Below are 16,625 nucleotides of genomic sequence, written 5' to 3'. Positions count from 1 at the left end.
ACTTTTCAGTGATAGGCGCCTCTGTCAGCAGACCAAAGCATCTTCTCGCAACCAGGATGACCAGTTTAAATTTCCAATGATTAGCCCGAGGCCAGAAGATCATGAAAACAGTACCAGCCTGAACTATATAGCGAGTCCCAGACCATCCTGGATTACACAGCAAAACCTTGCCTCAAAAAAATAAAATAAAATAAGAACCAAAACAAAGAAGGAGAAGAAGGAAAAGAACCCTAACAATCACAAGTTCTGGGTTAGTTCGCTTATTTTTCTGTTGCCATGACAAAATACCTGGGACAATCCACTAAAAATGAAGAAAAGCTTAGTTTCTTTTGTAAGCTCAGAGGCTTTAGTCCATGCTTGTTAGGTTCTACTCTTCTGAGGTCTCTGCGGGAAGACCGAACATTATGGTGGGCAAACAAGGAAAAGCAAATCTGATGGCCTTGTGGTCCGGCACAGAAACAGAGGAAGTCTGTCCCCAGGGCGCCGGAGCTCCATGTAGGGCACAATACGCAGGACCTCGCTTTTTCCCATAAGGCCTCACATCCTAAAAGTTCCACTTTCTCTCTTTCTCTATTTAAAACTTATTTTAGCAGGTGTGATGACACGTGTCTTTAACTGCCGCACTCCAGAGGCATATGCAGGCAGAGCTCCAAATGAGTTTGAGGCCAGCCTGACGATCTACATAGTGAGTTATAGGTCATAAGTGAGACCCTGTCTCAATCACACCCTACCCCAGCCCCTCAAAACACCCTTTTATTTTGTGTTAGGAGTAGACAGATGTACATTTAATGGAGTGGGGTGGGGAGACAACTTGTGGAAGTGGCTTCTCCCCTCCATCGCGTGAGTCCTAGAGCTAGAACTCGGCTGTGAGGCATGCCTGAAAGCGCTTTTACCTGCAGAGCCATCTCCAGGCTAGGCTCCACTGTCTTCTAAAAGCAGTGCGCTGGCAGCCATCCTCGAGTACACAGGCCTTTGGGGGCATATTTAAGGTCCGCATAATAGGAAGCTCATAGCAAGCAGCTTCTGGGGGCTCTTGCAATTAGCTAATGACCTTGGAGAGACATTAGCTAGAGATTATTGCTTGCAAGTGAATTTTAAGCACTAAATGATTTGCCCCTGGACATTGAATTCATAAAAATACCCCTCAAGAAAGCCTTTACCCAATTCTCTAAATTTTTTCCAATCAAAACCTTAAATTCATACATAGGCATCATATGATCTTTTACTTTCTCAAGTCAATATGTAATAGAATTATGCTTCTCAACACCCACCTTATTATTAGTTTTTGTATGTCTTTTAGTTAGGGTTTCTATTGTTGTGAAGAGACACCATAACCAAGGCAACTCGTTTTATCAAGGTGGCAACTTACAGTTTCAGAAGTTTAATTCATTATTATCATGATGGGGAACATGGTGGCATGCAGGCAGACATGGTGCTTGAGATGGAGCTGAGAGTCCTACATCTTGATCCGCAGTTAGCAGGAAAAGAACTGCGAGCCACTGTGCCTGAGCTTAAGCATCTGAGACTTCAAGGCCTACCCCCACAGTGATGCACTTCCTCCAACAAGGCCACACCTTCTAAGAGTTCCACTCCCTGTGACACTATGGTGATCAATTACATTCCAACTCCCACAATATGTGTATTTCTCTTCTGTTTTCTTTGGAGATGGGATCTGTTGTAGACTGCAGGCTCAATCGGTTCTCCTTCTTAGACTTGAAAGGAGGGAAGGTTTGCTTTGCTGGTAAAAGCAGGAAGATCTTGCCTTTCTATCAACTCCGACCTAGCAGGTGACACTATATCCCCCTGGGCCCAGGTCATTGTCATTTTTCACCATTTTGATGAACATATTCTAAAAATGTGTTATAATATACTAATATTTATTTGAGAATGCATTCTGAACATAAATTGGCCATTTTAAGAAGAAATTACATCATCACCTTTGTTCTAAATGATAAAGTGCTTTAACAAAGTAGATGCAGTCAGAGGCTTTTAAAATAAATTGTATTTTTATTTTATGTATGTGTTTCACTTGCAAGTATATCACTTGTGTGCCTGGTACTCTCAAATTCCAAAAGAGAGTATTAGGTTCTGTAGAACTGGCATTATAGAGATTGTGAGCTACCATGTGGGTGCTGGAAACTGAACCAGATCCTGTACAAGAGCAGCAAGTGCTTTTAACCACTGAGTCATCTCTCCAGCCCCAGAGAGGCTCAAGAGGTTCAAAGGCCACAGTCTGTGAACCCTTCCTGTGTGCAAACCACCTTTCCTGGATTAAGTGTAGCTACTACCGTCCCCAAAGAAACTTGTCTTTACAGCAAATGGAGGCATCACAGAAAACCACAACTGCACACAATGCAGAGATCAATCATGGGGTGCCCAACCCCAATGGATACATCTCCATGACAGCTCCTGCATCTGTGGATCAGAACATCTAGGAAGAGGGAGTGTAAAGATTGTTAGAGCCAGGAAGTCTGCTGTGAAACAGTCTCTCCTAGAAATGGCTGCACAAACAATTATCTGAACAATAGCAGTATCAGTAGATAAGCTAACATAAAAGGGTTTTCCTGGGGTCTCACACCTAGACAAAGAACTATAGGCAACTAATGACTACTGTGAGAAGGAGAATTAGTTTCTTCCAGGGGTGAGACCCCTTATTGGTTTACAATAATGAAGTGGTCAACTGAACCATATACACAAACAACGAAAACAAATTCAACAGGATATACATGCACATACATGTCTATGTATGGATATAAGAATAATAAAAAGAGGCTATCAACTTAGGAGACATGGGAGACATGGGAGGGCTTCAAGGGAGGGTAGCTAAGAGGTTAAAGGGGCTAGAGGGAGGGAAGGAGGGAAGAAAATGATGAAGTTCCATTTCAATTAACAACATTTTAAATTTTTAATTAAAAAAGAAGTGCAAACATATACCCATAGGCTCCAACAGCTATGGTTTAAGTTTCATCTTACTTTGAATAGTTTTGTCTTATTTTGTAACTGGCAATATCTCCATCTATTACAGTCCCTATTTACATTTGTTGCTCCTAATTTTCTGATTGTTAGGAATACACGGACAGTTAAAATAGCTTGAAATAATGATTTTTCTTTTCAATGTTTTATTTAATGAATATGTCTGTTTATCTGAGTGAATGTCTGTGCGCTGCATGTATGCAGTGCCTGAGGAGGCAAAGAGGCCATCAGATCCCCTGGATCTTGAGTTACAGGTGGTTGTGAGCTCCCCCAACATGAATTCTGGAAACCAAACTTGGGTCCTCTGCAATAGTAGAAAGTATTCTTACCTGCTGATCTATCTGTCCAGCCCCTAAAAGAAGGACTAATGAGGAAAGAAGGGGAAAAGAATGAAGGAAAAGAAAGAAAAGAAAAAAAGCAGGGAAGCAATATTTCCACATAAAGTTCTTTTTGTTTTATTTCTCTTTTAAGACAGGGTCCACCATGTAGCTCTAGTTGACTTGAAGCCTGCATTGTAGACCAGGCTGGCCTTAAACTCATAGAAACCCGTCTGCCTCATAGAAACCCATCTGCCTCATAGAAACCCGTCTGCCTCATAGAAACCCGTCTGCCTCATAGAAACCCATCTGCCTCATAGAAACCCATCTGCCTCTGCTGAGATTAAAGGTGTGTGCCATCTGCCCAGTCACCATTGCACTGTAAAGCACTAAAAACAAGTGTAGATTAAAATAACCAAACACTTTCAGTCATAATTAAAAAGTAGCTCCACTTCTATATTAAAAGTTACAGGGCTGGGCAAATGGCTTACAAGTTATGAGTGCTCCCTGCTCTTCCAGGAGACCCAAGTATGATTCCCAGGAACAGCGTCATCACCACCTGTGACAACAATGCCAGAGGATCTGAAGCCTTATTCTGACCTTTGTGGACAATGAAAACACACACACACACACACACACACACACACACATTAAAGTTTTTTTAAAATAAACGTTACGAATAAGGGGATATGAAAACATTTTATTCCTTAGTTGACTGGCAATAACAACAGGGAGACAGACATAATACTATAGTAAGCAAGTGTGTATTTGACATTTTGCTGTTGAAAAATTAAAATTCAGATTAAACCTTAAAAAACAGGAAATGAATGTTTTTATTTTCTAAAATGTGCCAGTGGTTTTTTGTTTGTTTGTTTGTTCTTGTTTTTCAAGACAGGGTTTCTCTGTGTAACAGCCCTGGCTGTCCTGGCACTCACTCTGTAGGCCAGGCTGGCCTCTGACCTCAAACTCAGAGACCTGCCTGTCTCTGCTTCCTGGGTACTGGGATTAAATGCATGCACCACCACCACCTGGCAGCTATTTTCTTAGAAGATTATCTTAAGGAGAGTTCTCAGGGGCTGCAGAGACGGCTCAGAGGTTAAGAACACTGCTCTCCCAGAGATCCTGAGTCCCAGTCCTAACAACCACATGATGGCTCACAATCGCCTATAGTAGGATCTGATGCCCTCTTCTGGCATAAAGGTGTACATGCAGCGCTCTCATATAAATAAGCATCAAATTCCGTTCTAAAACAAAAACAACATATTTGAGGTATGTTTCGTGTACCTAAAGTTATTTTATTTATTTATTTATTTATTTATTTATTTATTTATTTATTTATTTATTTGTCTGTTTGTTATTTGGGGGAGTGTTTCAAGACAGGGTTTTTCTGTGTAATAGCTTTGGCTGTCTTGGAATTCCCTCTGTAGAACAGACTGACTTTGAACTCACAGAGACTCATCTGCCTCTGCCTTCTGAGTGCTGGTATCAGAGGTATGCACCACCACCACACAGCCTTAAAGAATAATTTTTATTGTCATAACTGGAAGAAATTAGTAACATACTGAGAAGCAACCAAATGACGGATAATTCTTTTACACATGGATTGATGTATCTCTACAATTTTCTATAATATTTAAATGAATTGTACTACTCACAGAAGATCATTGGAAAACACAGGAATGATCTAAATTAGATCATACTTCTCAATTTGAATTGCTCAATAAATAGAATGCTCTATAGATGCCTGTTAAGTCCATTGGAATCATAACCTCTGTTAGTTCCCTTATTTCTCTGTTAAGCTTCTGTCTGGGAGATCTGTCCAGTGCTGAGAGTAGGGTGTTAAAGTCTCCCGCTATTAGTTTGTGGGGTTTGATTTGTGATTTAAGCTTTAGTAATGTTCCTTTTGCAAATGCTCCTGCCCTTGTGTTTGGGGCATAGATGTTCAGAACTGAGATTTTCTCTCGGTGGATTTTTCCTGTGATGAATATGAAATGACCTTCTTTATCTCTTTTGATTGACTTTGGTTTGAAGTCTGTTTTTTGTTAGATATTTGGATTGCAACACCAGCTTGTTTCTTAGGTCCATTTGATTGAAATATTTTTCCCAACCCTTTCTTTACTCTGACGTAATTTCTGTCTCTGAATTTGAGGTTTGTTTCTTGCATGCAGTAGAATGATGGATACTGTTTTATATCTAATCTGTTGGCCTGTGTCTTTTTATAGGTGAATCGAGACCATTTATATTAATGGATAGTAATGACCAGTGATTTCTAGTTCCTGTTATTTTTGTTTTTGTTGTTGATGATAGCATTGTGTGTTTGAGTCCCTTCTTTGAGGTTTGCTGTTGTAAGCTCATTGATTTCCTGTGTTCTTGAGGACATAGGTGATTTCCTTAGGTTGGCATTTTCCTTCTAGTACCTTCTGTAGGGTTGGGTTTGTGGGTAGGTATTGCTTAAATTTGGTTTTATCATGGAATATCTTGTTTTCTCAATCTATGGTTATTGAAAGATTTACTAGATAAAGTAGTCTATGGTCCCTTAGTGTCTGCATAACATCTGATCAGGACCTTCTGACTTTCACTGTCTCCATTGAGAAGTCAGGTGTAATTCTGATAGGTCTGCTTTTATATGTTAACTTGCCATTTCCCTTTGCAGTTCATAATATTCTTTATTTTGTATGTTTATTGTTTTGATTGTTATGTGGTGAGGGAACTTTTTTTTTGTTCGAGTCTATTTGGTGTTCTGTAAGCCTCTGTATTTTAATAGGCATGTCTTTCTTTAGGTTGGGGAAGTTTTCTTCTATGGTTCTGTTGAATATATTTTCTGTACCTTTGAGTTTGACTTCTCCTCCTTCTTCTACCCCTATTAATCTTAGGTTTGGTCTTTTCATAGTGTCCCAGATTTCCTACATGTTTTGTATTAAGGATTTGTTAGATTTAAGATTTTCTTTGATCGATGAATCTATTTCCTCCAAATTATCCTCAATGCCTTAAATTCTCTCTTCCATCTCTTGTATTCTGTTGTTTATGCTTGCATTTGTGGTTCCTGATCATTTACCCAGATTTTCAATTTTCAGAATTCCCTCAGTTTGTGTTTTCTTTATTACCTCTATTTCAGATTTCACATTTCCTTTACTTGTTTGATTGCTTTTTCTTGGTGTTCTTTAAGGGATTTGTCAATATCTTTCATTTTTTTTGTTTGTCCTTTCCTCTATTTCTCTAAGAGAATTTTTCATTTCCTTTTTAAGGGCCTCAATCATCCTTGTAAAGTTATTTTTAGGTCATTTTCTTCTACTTTGTCTGTGATGGGATGTTCAGGTCTTGCTGTTGTAGCGCCACTAGTTTCCAGCAGTGCCATATGGCTTTTTATATTGTTGAGTGTGCTCTTACCTTGTTGTTTATGCATCTCTTCCTCTAATCAGTATAGGTGGAGCTTGGGCTTCAGGGGGTCTCTCTCTCTCTCCAGTTGGTATAATTGGGAGCTGTGGCTCCATTGACTGCTCCTTCAGGCACAAGTAGAGCAGAGCTTCCGGTGAATACTTGTCCCTGTGGAAGTGGGCCCAGTACTCAGGTGGTCCCTCCTGAGGTGCAGGTGGGGTTACAGCTCTGGTGGACGCTCCTCCCATTGGAGGTGTAGGCGGAGCTGACAGTCCAATGGTCAATGTTGCAGTGGTGTATCTCCACTCGAGAACTGACAGTGGATGCTGGCTGGGACTTTTTGTGATAGTTTCTGGAAGCCCCTGCTGGAAACCACTGCTGTCATTCACCTGGTAATTACTCGCTTTGACACTGCTCCCAGGTTTGGGGCTCACAGCTCCCTGGGTGCTGCTCAGGCCTGCCTCTGAGGCTGCTTCCGTGGTGAGATTCCGGCCTAAATAGAATTTTAATGCCACTTTGTGAGTAGTATTTGGGTAGAACATTTTTTTTTATCCTAAATTACATTTGCTGTCTTATGTGTGTATGTGAGAATGTGGGTGTGGGGAAGGGTGCAGGAGTGTGAGTGTACACTTGCTGTGTGCATGCAGAAGTCAGAGGACAACCTGCAGGAGTCAATCCTTTCCTGCTACCTTGTCAGTCCCTGGAATTAAACTTCAGTCATCAATCTTGGTGGCAGATGCCTTTACCCACTAAGCTATCTCCCCAGATCCTGGCGAACAAATTTTAAAACATCAGATGCAAATTACTATAATCATGTTAAATTTAATAGTAAGTCTTTTTAAAAAGGCAAAAATGTACCCTCTGAGTTTTAAGTAAAATTGAGATTGTGAACTCTGTATTTGCAAATGTATCGTGACTTTCTCTAATGATTACTTCTCTAAAAATTTTTAAATTTATTTTTAGTTTATATGCATTGTTGTTTTTGCCTGTAAGTATGTCTGTGTGGGGGTGTCAGATCTGGGAGTTAGATAGTTGTGAGATGCTATGTGGGTGCTGGGAATTGAACCTGAGTCCTCTGGAAGAGCAGTCAGTGCTCTTAACCACTGAGTCATCTCTCCAGCCCTAATAATTACTTCTTACTATGATAGCATGTATGTGTGAGACAAATATATTGACCATAAAAGATACAGAGAGGACTGAATCTAAACAAGGAGAAAAGAAGTAACAAGTAGATCATTCAGTTAGTTCAGAGGTTTGAACCTTCTCCGTAAAGGCCATTTTTTTTTTTTTTGGTTTTTACGAGACATGGTTTCTCTGTATTGTTTTGGAGGCTATCGGTCCAGCCCGGCCTTGAACTCACAGAGATCCGCCTGTCTCTGCCTCCCGAGTGCTGGGATTAAAGGCGTGTGCCACCAACGCCCGGCTCGTAAAGGCCATTTTGTAAATATTTGAGGCCCTGTGGTCCATAAGGCCTATATTGTAGCTATTCAACTGTGCCATCACAGCACAAAGAAATAGGAATAGCTAATCTCTACTTACAAGTAGAGGTGGTAGATCGAGGTTTGGTCCCCAAGAAAAATAGTTTGTCAACCTCTGATTTACTTGCATGCATTAAATGCAAAGAAAATAAACAGGGTTAACAATTCCCTAACTTACTAGTTAGCTTTACAAATAACTAAATTAACTCTCAGTCTTGTGTAGTTGTTTTCCAGAACTACACCATTGCTTAAAAGCTGAATTCCATGCCTCAGGTGCATCAGGTACAGCTCAAACAGCTTTCACTTCCCAGCCTCATTACCGTGGGTTTTAGTTTTCTCATCAATAGGAGAAAATATCTGGCAGAAGAAAATTAAGAGAAGAAAGATTTATTTAGGCCATGCCTAAGAAGGAATATAGTCCATGGCATGTGGGGGGAGGGGTGTGGACAGGGGTTGGTCAGGAAACCAAGAGGTGCTCATGATCCCCTCCCCCCTTTTATTCCATTTGGGACCCCAACACCAGGATGATGTCACTCAAAATCAAAGTGGATCCTTCCTCCTCAGTTTTAGAAACACACCCCGAGGTGACTGCAAGTCCAGTGTTGTTGGCAATGAAGATGTTCCATTATGCTTTTTCCTTACGCAGAAAGCCTCCCGCACCCCCCTGGGCTCTCTTTGGAAATGGAGGGACTCCTCCTGGTGTTTAACCAGGAGAATTTAATAAAAGAATGTTTTAGAGAGATGTGAGAACATTAGTGAGTGATTCACCCAGTAATGAGCAATAGCAGGAAACTATTCTCAAGAGGAAGAAATGGCTACTAGAACCCCAAAATACCTGGTGGCTTAGAAAAGAGGCCTCTTTCTAAAGTGCGCCCACAAAGGCTGGAACCACTCTGTGATCACGACCCAGAAAACAAGCAAATAGCCCAATCTTTCTAGCCATGCTTCCCCGTGTGTGTACTTGTCAGTGTGCTCTCACTCGCCCTCTGTGAGGCATAGAGAAAGAAACTGCCGACAGTGCGCCTTGTAGAGATCAGCAATGGAACACAGACAGCTCCAAGAAAAGACTATGTAACACAGAACTGCTCAAGACAACCTTGGAGAACACCAGGGCCATTTCCAGAGCTCTCCTGGCACAGCTTTTAAAATTAACAGAGGTTTAACCCTCTCTTTGAAAACATTTCTTTACCTTTGCTTTTTATGTGCATTATGAGTGTTTTATGTGCATTATGAGTGTTTTGCCTGCGTGTGTGTCTGTGTGCCACATGCACACCTGCCTGATGCCCGCGAAGTTCAGAAGAGGGATCTGGAGTTATAGACGCCTGTGGATCACCATGTGGCGCTGGGAAACACTCCCAGGCCCTCTGCAAGAGCAGCCAGTGCTCTTCACTGCTGATCCATCTCCCCAGCCCCAGAAGCTTAATCCACTGGTAAACTAGCATGAAGGAATAGAGGAGCAGATAAGGATGGTACCAACTTTATGCTGAATTTTTGGTGTAACACTTGATGTCTGTAATCATCAATGCATAGTAGTGACTTTTCTTTTTCTTGAGACAGAGTCTCAGTATATAGCCATGCTGGCCTAGAACTCAAGGCTCTGCCTGACTCTGCGCCACCCCACCCCCCAGTGCTGGAATTAAAATGTGCACCATCACATCCAGCTTAACTAATGTTTTTATGGACAAATACTCAGCACCAATATCCTTTAGTGTCTCATTCATAGCATATGGTCTGTATCAACTGGATGAATATATTTGCTACAGTAATCAGTTTTTATAGTTTTTATTTAGATAATTTTTAAGTAGCTCAAAATAATTTACCAAGAGATATTGTTTGAAAAAGAAAATAACAAATTAAGGCTAACTTGAGTGTGGAACACATTGCTACCGAATTCTCTTATCTGTGTTCCAACATGCAGCAAAGCTAGCCACACAGACAAGTTTTTTTTTTGCCAAAATCCACTTACTAAGCACGCATTTAGAATATACACCCAGTTGAAGTTACTCGCATTCCCTGTAATAAAAGAATAAAATCAGTAAGAATGGAATTTATATATTTTTACTTATACTTTTAAAAAGTTTTCTAAATGTGTATGGATATTTTGCCTGCATTTAGGTCCGTGAACTATTTGCATGCCTGTTGGTTTTGGCAGATGCCAGAAAAGGGTGTTGAATTCCGGGGCACTGGAGTTACAGATGGTTGTGAACTGCCATGTTGATGCTGGGACCTTCGGAAGAAGAGTCAGTGTTAACCACTGAGCCATATCTCCAGCCCCTTCTTCACTTATATTTGATAAAACTCAACCAGTCTCTTCAAAGTTATGCAAGCAATATAGTAGATAGCTGTAGTGTTGATTGAGATAGTAGAAAATATCTGCCAGCAAATTTAATTATTTTTTCTAACCATCGACTAACTCGTTCCAAAGTAGATCTTTCATGTGAAGCTTTTATTTCTAAATGAGGAAGAAAAATATTTATGAGCAAATTGTACTTTTCACAGATGTACACAAACCTTTTGTGAAAATGTATAGCATACAGGCTGCCAGGATCTGCATTGAATATGTTTTGACTTCAGAAGGCTGCCTAATGTTAATGTTGAATCCCAATACCTTCCTTTTAGTTTAAGATATGTGATAGCGTATCTGTGACACCATGCTGGCCACAGATGGTTCTTCACTGCAGTTATTCTGAATTAGTTAATGAGCTATCTCAGTCTCTTTGTTTACTATGGCTTACCTAACTCACAGTTGAACACACACACACATGTACACACATGTACACACATGCACACACTCACACCACAAGGGTCATAAGGACAATGGCCGTATTTTTCCTGGAGCAGAAATGTGAACGCTTTTTCTTCTTAGTTTGCAAAAGGTGTATCAAATTACACAGAACTGGCAAAAATCAACATGATTTTTTTTTCAGGAGTAAATCCTGCCAAACTAATTTCTTTTCTTTTTCCTTTTTTAACCAATTGCAAATGTGGCAAATGATAGTGCAATGATCACTTTGACAAAATATCATCTGTGTCTACATATATAATAGGTATATATATCATGTGTTTTAGCGTGCTGTGTGATCATGTCTGAGGTGGAAGCATGACAAGAAAGCTTCCCTCTCCCTTCACTGTACCCTTAAAAGCTAACTTTAGCAGAGCTGCCTAACGAAGCCTGGAACTGGTTATTGAATAGAGTGAGTACGCACACATTATACATCACCTCTGTCTCGAGAGAGGCAGGAAGCTGGAATTCCACCTGTTTTAGAAATCAAATGGTGTTACTCAGATTTCTGAGAAACGCCAAGCAACCTGATATCATATCGGCACAAAAACCACCCCACCCCCACCCTCGTCTTCTAGAATACTAGCCACTAAGAAGTCGCAAGGAAATTAAAATTTACAAAGAAATTCCAAGGAGTTCGAAAGCAATCTTTTAGTAAAGCTTGCTGTTCCCTGAACTTGTGAGAAGCATGTCCACAAACCTCAGTAATAATGTCAGCGTAAATTTAAGCCATCGTCTGGAGAATCTGAGGACTTCCTGTTCAGCTTCTTTTCTTTGTCCATTCACTGAACACACGATATGAGTATTTGCTGTAGGTCAGCCTCTAGGGACAGGACAATTTACGATTAGCATACTTCTTTTTTGGTTTGTGAACCTTCAAGGAACGGACATACAAAGTGCAGTGCTGTGCGCTCTCAAGAGACTAGCTACGTTCATGCCTAACGAGAAGTCAAGACAAGAATTACTGTCAAGCCACACGGAAAACCACTGTTTGTTGGGACGGTAGTACGGAGAATTTCAGGCAAAAGAAAAGCAGAGGCAGATCATAGAGGAACGTAGTGTTCTGAGGGATGCTGCGTAGATTTATGCTGCTGTGATCTGCTGCTTGTCCCACAAAACCTCGCCCTGGGGGAGGGCATGAACAGGCGCAGACTCAACAACACAGACCCTGGGTGACTGTAGCAAGTTCAGTTTATTTTAGGAAGGGGCAAGCCTTATATAACCCTACCCACCCAGGGGGAGGGAAACGTGCAGCGCTGGACTCAGGGTCTTTTTGTGGCAGCTGGAGACTGATTCGGATCTCCTTGTCTCATGGTACAGGCAGACCTCTAGGCAGACCTTGGTTGGCCCAATTAGGGGAAGTTACTACTGCATGCTCAGATAACCAGTTTACCCCGGTTTAGGTCAGCAAGAGTCTGGGGGCCCCTAGGCCCTTTGTGCCTGGGCAAATGTCTCCCCACAACTTTACATGGCTTAAGAATGGACATGTAGTTGAAAAGATGGACAATGGTGAAAAATGAAAGTTGAAATTTATTTAAGAAGAAACAGAAGCTTTTACTTTCCTTTTTAAAAATTGGGTATGAGTTAAGGATGGCAGTGTACTTCCAGGACTCAGCAGATGGAGGAAAAGAGATTGAGGAGTCAAGGCTAGCCTCAACTATGTTTTGAATTTAATGACAACCCAGGCTAAGTGAGATGCTGTCTCAGAAATGAAGACAGGACTGAAGAGATGACTCAGCTTTTATTTTTTTCTCTCTCGAGACAGGGTTTCTCTGTATTGTTTTGGAGGCTGTCCTGGAACTCGCTCGGTAGACCAGGCTTGGCCTCGAACTCACAGTGCTGGGATTAAAGGCATGTGCCGCCAACACCTGGCTGATGGCTCAGCCTTTATGAGCACTGGTTGTTCTTTAGGGAACCCAGGTTCAGTTCCCTGCACCGACATGGCAGCTCTCAAATTTCCGTAACCAATTCCAGGTAATCTGCCCTCTCCTAGCCTCCATGTGCACTGTATACACAAGGTGCACTGACATACATCCATACACATAAAATAATAAAATTATATTTTAATAAATGTTTAAAACAAACAAAAATGGGTGAGCAAGATGCACAGAGAGATGAGATGGACAGAGAGAGACAAAGAGAAGGGACCTTTCAAGAAGTGAGAGCGACCGCAGGCAGCGAGAGCAGACGGGACTCCTGAAGTGCGGTTTCCATCTGCACCTTTTGTTTGCTTGTGGGAGATCAGTGCTGCTTATCTTGAAATTTCTTGAGGTGGGGGCTCTGAGCACTTCAGTATCTCCAGAAACTTGTTCATGATGTTTTCTGTTGGCAGAAAGTAAAACACTATCAAGAGTATTATTTCACATTTTATATTCTCAGCATTTAGATTCCCTTGAAATAATGTTTTTTACATTGGCAGCATGAAACACACACATTATGTTGCAATCTTACATGCACAGCTCCAATAAGATATTGCCTTATTCTTTCTATGCTATTACCTGCTACACACACAGCTCCTTTCCACTTTCCTTCCTTCCTTCCTTCCTTCCTTCCTTCCTTCCTTCCTTCCTTCCTTCCTTCCTTCATTCTTTCTTGAGGAGGGACTTAGTAACCCAGACTGTCATGGAATTCATGACAGTCCTCCTGCCTCAGGCTTGTGAGTTGCTGGAGTTATAGACATGAGCCACCATGCCTGAATTTTGATTTTACTTTTAAATTAAACTCATTTGAAATGTATTTCTGTATATCTAGAAAAACCTCACTAACATAAGTTTTGACTATTATAGGTAATAATCTATAATCTATATTTAATTACATATTACATTTTAAATGAGTTGTATAAACACAATACTTGAACAAGAGTAGAAATATACATATAACAAAGTTGACCTTAAATTTGTATCAATAAACCAAAATCTGTAACAATACATAGTATTCATTTCTATATCATATTCCTTTTTTTCTTTAGAAAGAAATTGACTGTGATCATTACCACTCAAAAGCAACCCCATTTATATGAAAACAAACATTTATAAACAATATTTAGGAATTTGGGTGTGAGTCTCTACAAACTGGGAAATCCAAACAGGGATAGAGAAAGGCAGCAGGTGGAGTCAGGGAGATACCATGTAGCTGCTGAGGAAGCAAGAGGCCTGGCCTTCACCAGTAAGCCAAGACCATGTGGAGATACACAGATGGATTAATAATCAAGAGAGAGCTAGCCAATAAGAAGCCTGAGCCATCAGTCAAACAGTTTACAATTAATATAAACCTCTGTGTGTTTATTTGGGACTAAACAGCTGCGGGACTGGGTGGAACAGAAACTTCTTTCTAGAGGAGTGGCACTAATTGGAGTTGTGGCCTTGTTGGAGTAGGTGTGGCCTTGTTGGAGGAAGTGTGTCACGTCGGGGCCGGCTTTGAGGTCTATATATGCTCAAGCTACACCCAGTGTGGGACAGTTCACTTCCTGCTGCCTTCGGGATCTCAGATCCTCTCTAGCACCATGTCTGCCTGCATGCTGTCTTGCTCCCTGCCTTGATGATAATGGACTAAACCTCTGTAACTGTAAGTCAGTCCCAATTAAATGTTTTCCTTTATAGGAGTCATCATGATTGCGGGGCAGTGGTACTGCACACCTTTAATCCTAGCACTTGGGAGGCAGAGGCAGGCGGATCTCTGTGAGTTTGAGGTCAGCCTGGTCTACAGAACAAGTTCCAGGACAGGCCCCAAAGCTATACAGAGAAAACCTGTCTTAAAAGACCATAAAACAACAACAACAAAAAAGAGTTGTCATGGTCATGGTGTCTCTTCACCCTAGCTTAGATACTTACCTATAACTACAAAGTCCTCCAAATGTCAACAAATCGTCACAGCATAAATTTATTTGTAGTTCAAGGAGCTACAAAGGTTGGTTTTCAGGTATGTGGCCCCTGTATTCTTTATGATAATTTAGAACTCTAGGTACTGTCCTTTTTTAGAATTTCCTACCTACATTTGTATGGATGTGTGAGTGTGTGTGTGTGTGTGTGTGTGTGTGTGTGTGTGTGTGTGTGTACTCTCATACCATGGTGCACATGTAGAGGTCAGAGGACAACATGTAGGAGTTTGTTCTTCCCTCCCACCATGTGGGCTGTGGGGCTGAGCTTGGGTGATCAGGATTGGCAGTGAGCACCTTTACCTGCTGACCTATCCTGCCACTCCATCTCATATCTTTTTTTGGAATCCTTTTTGTGCTTTGATCTCTGAATCCAAAGTAGCAAATCCAGGTTAAAAATGTCTTTTCAAGTTGCACAGAAATGGATTTAGTTGCATACAATAGGATGGCCTACCACGTCCTCAGTCTCACTCCTTATAGTTAGACCAGAGGTAAATAAACTTAGTTATTGGCCTTGACCATGGTAAATAATGTACGTTTGCTATGCTGATGAAAATCATAATAGGGAAGATCATATAGGAGAAGATACTTTAAAACTTCTGATCTCTTTAATTTTTAGATGCAAATTGTGTGCATATACATGAGCAAAGGGGGCAAGACCAAGCTGGAGAAACCCACAGAAACAGCTGACCTGAACAAGGGGAGCTCATGGACCCCAGACTGACACCTAGGAAACCAGCATAGGACTGAACCAGGGTTCCCCTTAACGTGGTTGTCAGTCAGGAAGCCTGGGCAGTCTCTGGGGCCTCTGGCAGTGGAACCAGTATTTATCCCTAGTGTATGAATGAACTTTGGGAGCCCATTCTCTGTAGACTACTCTCTCGACCTAGACACACGGCGGGAGGGCCTAGGCCCTGCCCCAAGTGATGTGACGGACTTTGATGATCCCCCATGGAAGACCTCACCTTCCCTGGGGAGCAGAAGAGGGATGGGGTGGGGGGTTTGTGGAGGGCATGGGAGGATGGGAGGAAGAGGGAACTGAGATTGATTTGTAAAATAAGATTGTTTCTAATTTAAATAAAAAATCTATGGAAAAAAGAAGTCAGGAAAAAACATATTTACACATTTGAAAGCATACTTAATACTGTAAACATGATTTATTTAGGCTTCTACATTAAGAAGCTAATATAAAATCTTAAATTAAGCCTAAAGAATGTAGAAGAATATAAGTAGTAAATAAAGGAGATCAGGCTGAGTATAGTGAGGCAGGTAGATCTCTATGTATTGGAGGCCAGCCTGGTCTAGATCACAAGTTTCAGGATAGCCAGGCTACATGGAATGACTCTGTCTGAACAAATAAAAAGGAGAAGAGGTAGAGATCAATGAGCTATAAAACAATACTATAACCCCAAAAATTAGCAAAACTAAATGTGTCAGTACTGAGATTTAGAAAACATGACTGTGAAACCTACAGAAATTAGGGATATTATGATTAAGCCTGAGTCTTTTTTTAAGATTTACTTTTATATATTTTTAATTTATGTGAATGTGTCTGTGCAGTAAATACAAACAGGTCATAAGAGGATGTCAGAACCCCCCTGGGACTGAAGTTACAGGCAGCTATGACCTCCACAGTGTGTGTGTGTGTGTGTGTGTGTGTGTGTGTGTGTGTGTGAGAGAGAGAGAGAGAGAGAGAGAGAGACAGAGAGAGAGAGAGAGACAGAGAGAGAGAGAGAGAGAGACAGAGAGAGAGAGACAGAGAGAGAGAGAGAGAGAGAGAGAGAGAGAGAGAGAGAGACCCAAGCTCTAGTCCAGGGCTCTTAACT

The sequence above is a fragment of the Mesocricetus auratus genome, unplaced genomic scaffold (genome assembly GCF_017639785.1).
Source record: "Mesocricetus auratus isolate SY011 unplaced genomic scaffold, BCM_Maur_2.0 Super-Scaffold_100029, whole genome shotgun sequence".
In the NCBI taxonomy this organism is placed as follows: Eukaryota; Metazoa; Chordata; class Mammalia; order Rodentia; family Cricetidae; genus Mesocricetus; species Mesocricetus auratus.
Note: the sequence above shows the minus strand (reverse complement) of the source record.